We start from the raw sequence: 6,888 nt of genomic DNA on the forward strand, positions 1-6,888 counted from the left end.
ATACTATAACTGTTATATAAATACTACTAATGTTATTAGCAACAGTTTCAGAATTTAATATTTAGTTTAATACAATTTTTTTTTTAGTTGTGCTCTATGATATCGTTGATATTGAATATGAAACTTGTAAAATCTATGTAACTGTGTATTACTGTTATATAAATACTACTAATACTATAACTTATATAAATACTACTAATGTTATTAGCAACAGTTTCAGAATTTAATATTTAGATTAATACAATTTTTTTTTTAGTTGTGCTGATGATATCGTTGATATTGAATATGAAACATGTAAAATCTATATAACTGTGTATTACTGTTATATAAATACTACTAATGTTATTAGCAACAGTTTCAGAATTTAATATTTAGTTTAATACAATTTTTTTTTTAGATATTGAATATGAAACTTGTAAAATCTATATAACTATATTACTGTTATATAAATATTATAATACTATAACTGTTATATAAATACTAATATATAACTATATTACTGTTGTATAAATACTACTAATACTATAACTGTTAAATAAATACTACTAATGTTATTAGCAACAGTTCCAGAATTTAATATTTAGTATAATACAATTTCAGATTCAATTTAATTTTATAGTATTAACTTAATAACATTAAATTTTTATTGGTTTTCTCTTAAATGGTTTATTTTATAGTGATATTATTTATTTTATAGTTATATAATACTCCTAGCAATATTGTATAGTAAATGTTTCTAATATTTTATAGTAAATATTTCTTTATAATCAAATTTGAGAATTCTCGATTCTTTTCCACTACGATGATGTCATTTTCCTCTTTACTTATCATTAAACTGCAATTTTTATGAACATAGCTTTCATAGGACGTCATTAATTTGCGAGAGTAATTTACAAAAACAATTCTTTTTATAAACACATAGTCAAAGAAATAGTATCTAAATTGACAGTTCCATGATGTCATTTAATAGACATCATTTATATATTTAATAAATCACATTTGTGCACAATAATATTTTACACTAAACACAATGAATGATATACACGAGCATTATCAGAATTATTTATAAAAATTTTAATTTCGATTGAACTCCTCGCTATATTTCATATTTCGTATAATGTGCAATTTAATTTGTAATACAATGTAACATTTTAGAACCTATTGTCAGTGACGATAACGTAAAACTTGTAATTACAATTCAAAGAAGCAGCCGGGTCTCGAAAATGATGGAACAGCCAGTGGCACAGTTACGCGAATTTAATAAAACAAGAGTTTCCTTTTCGTCCCTGTTACCCTCCCCCTCTAAGTAATATCATCTGTTACGAACAATCGTTTGTCTTAAGAGGATACTCGATAAGATTGCATTTGCTCGGCCTTGTTCTTTCGCAATTTCCCATTTCGTCTTTCCCCATGCAGCTTAATTGACCTCTCAGAAATTAAACGAAGTGTTTCGAAAGTGGAATGGATCAAGCAGGGGGCAAGGTCAGCCCTGACGGAACTTATCCGATTCGAGTTACGTATATCTGCGAAACAATTACAAAACTACTTGGTTATTACGAGACAATAATTGTAAGAAGGACAAAACGATCGTTTTAAAAATGAATCCTATTCAGCTGTTTGTCTTCAATTCTCTTATTCAATTTATGACTGTTAAGTATTAATTTACGATCAAGTAAGAGACTTCCAAATGAAAGTGAACTAACAAAAATGTATATATATATATATATATATATATATATATGATATAATCAATTATATAATTGATCGATCAAACAATCAATGTAATGGAGTATAATTTAATATAATGTAATATGAATAGAAACAATATAATCAATATAACCAATAATTAATGTGAAACAATATAATTAATATGATGTAACATAGATCACAATCAATTATACAATATAATTAATGTAATCAACATAGTCAAACATAATGCATCATCGATGAAACAATATAATACCAATTAAGAAATATAATCACTATAACCAAATATAATGTATAATGTACCATCGATAAAACAATACTAATCAATCTAGTCGAATAATATAATACCATTCACTAATATAATCAAATATAATATATTATAAATCAAACAGTGTAAACATAATGTCAGGAGAATATCAATAAAGTAATATAACAAATATAACCAATCACACAGCCAATATAATTACCATAATAATGAAACATCGACGAGATGATTATTGATATTATAGCGAAATGATTGATTATGTTATATATATTTTTGTTACTCTTCAATTAGAAGTCTCTTAATTAATCATAAATTAATATTGCAATCACGAATCGAATAAGAAAAATGAATGAAATAAAGACCAAGTTTTGCGCCCAATATAATTACTATAATTGCACTATAAATTGTAAAGAATATTAATAATTATTATATAATTATAATTATTATGATGCAATAAGTATAATTATACTATAATATTAATAATTATTACATAATTATAATTATTATGATACAATAAGTATACTAAGAATAATTATACTATAATTATACTATAATATTAATAATTATTATATATAATAATTATTATGATATAACAGTTATAATTATGCTATAATTACACTATAATATTAATAATTATAATATAATTATAATTAGTGATACAATAACTATAATTATACTATAATATTAATAAAATATTATTATATAATTATAATATTAATATTAATATTAATATTAATATAAATATTAACATTTATTATATATATAATTATAATATTAATATTAATATTAATATAAATATGAATATTTATTATATATATAATTATAATACTAATATTAATATTAATAAAATATCGACGCGACAATTGTTAACGTTACACATACATTTGTCACTCATCTTCAACTGGAAGTCTCTTACTCAATCATAAATGAACATCACAGTCACGAATCGAACAAGAAAAATGAGGAAAGTCTTACGTTTCGTAACATCTGCACCCCCTTTACATCCCTTTTTACATGCGTTCACCCGGTCGTCGACGGATTCGTCACAATCAACGGCATTTTTTCACGCGGAGGAGAGCACTCGCCGAGATTGCATCTCGTTTTCAGAAGCCACGCGATCGTCTCGTCTCGCGGCAACCCTTCTGGGATTCACCTTCCCACAGGGGAGGGAGTGACACGCGCGTCTCGCGAGATAAATTATACAAGACGAAGAACGAGTGGGCGCGGAAGGGGCATGGAAACGAGGAGAAAAGAGGGCTTTAATCTGTTTAATCGCCTCCGAGGAGAATCTTTCGGCCTCTTTTCGGGAAACTCGATTCCTTCGGGAATCTCGAAATTTTTGGGAATCCGATCATCCGGTCGGACACACCCCTAAAATTACAGTATTTCTTGCTGCCGACGATTAACGGGAGCTATGAAATAATAAAACGGCAAAATTGAAAAATTTTAACTAAATAAAACATAAAAACTGTTAAACTATTGATTACTGTAATAGAAATAGTGTTTTTGGAAGTATTGACAAAGACTACCACCTGTTGTGCATCGATGACTTTACCTTTATCTGACGGTTGAGCAGCGAGAAAGGTCATTATAAGTTGAACCTCCATCGTGTGTACATCGATTAAACATTCAAAGTGAATTTTTAAATAATATTTCTGAATATTCTAATTGTTTAAACATTATCTAATATTTCCAATAATTTATTTGCAACAANAAAAAAAAAAAAAAAAACATGTGGGTATCCTCTTTTCGATTTCGCGCGAAGTTTGAGCATTTGAGAGTATATTTATTGCAAATTAATACCTACATGGAATATAATTTTAATTAAGATCGATGCAAATAGTATTAATGTACAGTATAATATTAGTACATATAGACTGCAATTTTTATGCAAAATGACAAAAAACTATGGGCAGAAAATTGTGTCGCGTATCAAATATTATAGAAAATATTGTATTTTGAATATTTTTGTACATTTTATACGCAACTTTGCACTTCAAAATCTACTACAGATGAGAATACGCAGTCTAATGACGTACTGTATATACTAGAGCTACATAAAATAGACATCTACTGATGATGTCATCAGAATGACCTAGCATGATTACGTATGCCAAAAGTTAATAGTTGTTATCTTCTGGTACTTTGATCTCTTTTTTCAAGATTTGATTTTCGGAAATGTTTCTCGTATTTTTTGGCTAGAGAAAGACTGGAGAAAGCTCCGATGACTAATGATAACGTTAATTCAACGAATAATTATCGACTGTGTACACACTGCGCAAATTTGCATGTGGCCAGTGAAACACTTTCAGACATGAATTTCTAATCGTAATGAATCATCGATTACAATGTGTGGATAAACGTGATATACTCTGACTCATATATTCTTCCAATAGATTACTCAAACGCCTATTGTTTATTATTGAGCAATCACTTCTTTCTATGGACATTCAACAAACAAATGGAAATTCTATCCACGTGTATCAGTCTTCCATTGCGTTGTCTTGCTAATAATTCTAAGTATTATCTGCTATAGCTCTCGGACATTTAAGAGAAATTTGGAGAAATTTAATTTGATCACGATACAACTGAATTTCTCCAAGTTCCTTTAAAATTCTTTCTTCATTTAAAAAAAAAGAGACTCCTTTGTTATAGATTAGAAATTTAATCTGATTAAGTGTTTTAAATATTTTGTAGCAAAGTACATTTTTTGAGAAACTACTAATTTTATACAGCGCAGCAATATATATTTTCTTTACTGCGTTAATATGTGAATTGTTTTGCTAATAATTCTAAGTATTATCTGCTATAGCTTTCGGACATTTAAGAGAAATTTGGAGAAATTTAATTTGATCACGATGCAATTGAATTTCTCCAAGTTCTTTTAAAATTCTTTCTTAATTTTAAAAAAAAGGAGACTCCTTTGTTATAGATTAGAAATTTAATCTGATTAAGTGTTCTAAATATTTTGTAGCAAAGTACATTTTGAGAAACTACTAATTTTATACAATATTGTAGCAATATCTTTTTATTGTATTAATATGTGAATTGGTCAATAATATTAGTGAAATGTAATGTTAAATCAATTAATACAAAATTGCAATCATTTTAATTTATATCCAAAGAGTGCAAATCCCGAACAAAACAGAGTGACGAATTGTACGTAGATTTCAAAATTTTGTCTCAAAAGGATGTTAAGTATCAATCTGTTACTATTATTTTCCTAAATAATAACTAAATAGCAATTGCAGTTACTAATTATAATTACAAACAGTTAGCATATATTGCAACATATATATAATATCGTGCCATTAGATTTAAGTCAGTGCCTATAATATAATATTCCAAAATTTAAACAAAATCAACGACGAGTGATTATTATTCGAAACGACTAGCAACATTACTATCACTAGCAACATTAAATTGTAATTGTAACCAATCTCAATGGTGGGCAAGAGGATCCGAAAACCCGGGCAAAACGCAAACGAGCGTCCTTATTACCGCGTCCTCGCTGCCGGGCAACTTCGAGCGAAGCAGGAAGCGATAGAGAACTCTCATTCCTTCTCGTCCGGTTTGCGGACGAAAGGATCCAAGTAAGGAAAGATCGGTCGATCCTCCGGGCGGTCAAGCCATGAGAACGCGTTCGGGTCATCGGGAGAACAATGTCCGCGCGAGAGAGTAACACGAACGACGGGAAAACGCGTCGACGAGGGACAGCAGCACGTTGACTCGCTCGAATCAGACGTTGGCCACCGGCGGACCTTGAAGAGGGAACAGGAACTTGACGGGCTCAGCGCCAAGGCGAGCCAGAATCCCTCTTTGTCCCAACTTTCTGCTGCGGCGCAAAGCAGATCGCGAAAGAGTTAAAGAGTTAAGAATTGGAAAAAAGTTGATTAACAACGGGTTGAAGGAAGAACGAAGGTGAAAAGGATAAATGCACATAAGGATCTCGCTTTCGTTGAACGAGGAAGCGGAAGTTTATGAGAGAAGGAGGTTTATAAAGATTTATGATTCTCGGAGTATTTTTACGTGGTGCTTCCTGTTCTTTCTTTTATGGTTTTTGACACAAGGTGGTTTTGCGAGACAGCCGTTCACATGGTGACGAATGTGAATTATGTGTGTTATGGAAAATATTTTATCAACATCATCAGCGAGACGTGGCTTTTACAATTGTATTGATCAAGTTTGAATTAAATTTAGGAAAATTAAATTATGTACAGAAATTACAAAATATTTTGTGTATAGTGTAGAGAGAGAGAGAGAGAGAGAGACTACAAAAGTATTTATTAAACTGCCGTAATCTATTATATATCAGTATAATCTATATACTATATAATAAACAGAATATATATTCTTCAATATTCATCCATTATAATACAATACAATAATACTTATTGTATGTTTAAAATGGTTATTTGTAATGTATAGTAAATTAGTACTAAATATTAATAGTTTGTAACAAATATTTCGCACCTTCTGTACAGGTGAATTTCTTCATTAATTTATTAAATTTGTTTCGTTTTACTTTTAACAAAACCTCAATACAGGAGGTAAATTCTGAACTTCGTGTGATCATTAGATTACAAATTTTACATTCGTGCGTTTCTAGATAAAATGTCACTGTATCAAAACGCGTTGTATAAAGAATCGATTTGTATAATCTCTTAACGATTACTTATTGTTGGTTTCTTCTAGTTGCGATGTAAATAACTAGCCTAAGACTATAGAACGTGGACGTGAAGATACGTTAAGGGAGAAAAGTTAAGTTCGAGTTTCTGAGTGAGAAGTCAGATGTGAACAAGACAATTGCGAAAATTCTGAAAAATCCTACGTGGAGTGTCAAACTCCATGAATTATAGAATATCAGAGCAGCGGTCGTTTATTAATCAATCATTATAGAATATCAGAGCAGCGGT

This window comes from Frieseomelitta varia, unplaced genomic scaffold, assembly GCF_011392965.1.
Source record: "Frieseomelitta varia isolate USP_RPSP 00005682 unplaced genomic scaffold, Fvar_1.2 scaffold_218, whole genome shotgun sequence".
NCBI lineage: Eukaryota > Metazoa > Arthropoda > Insecta > Hymenoptera > Apidae > Frieseomelitta > Frieseomelitta varia.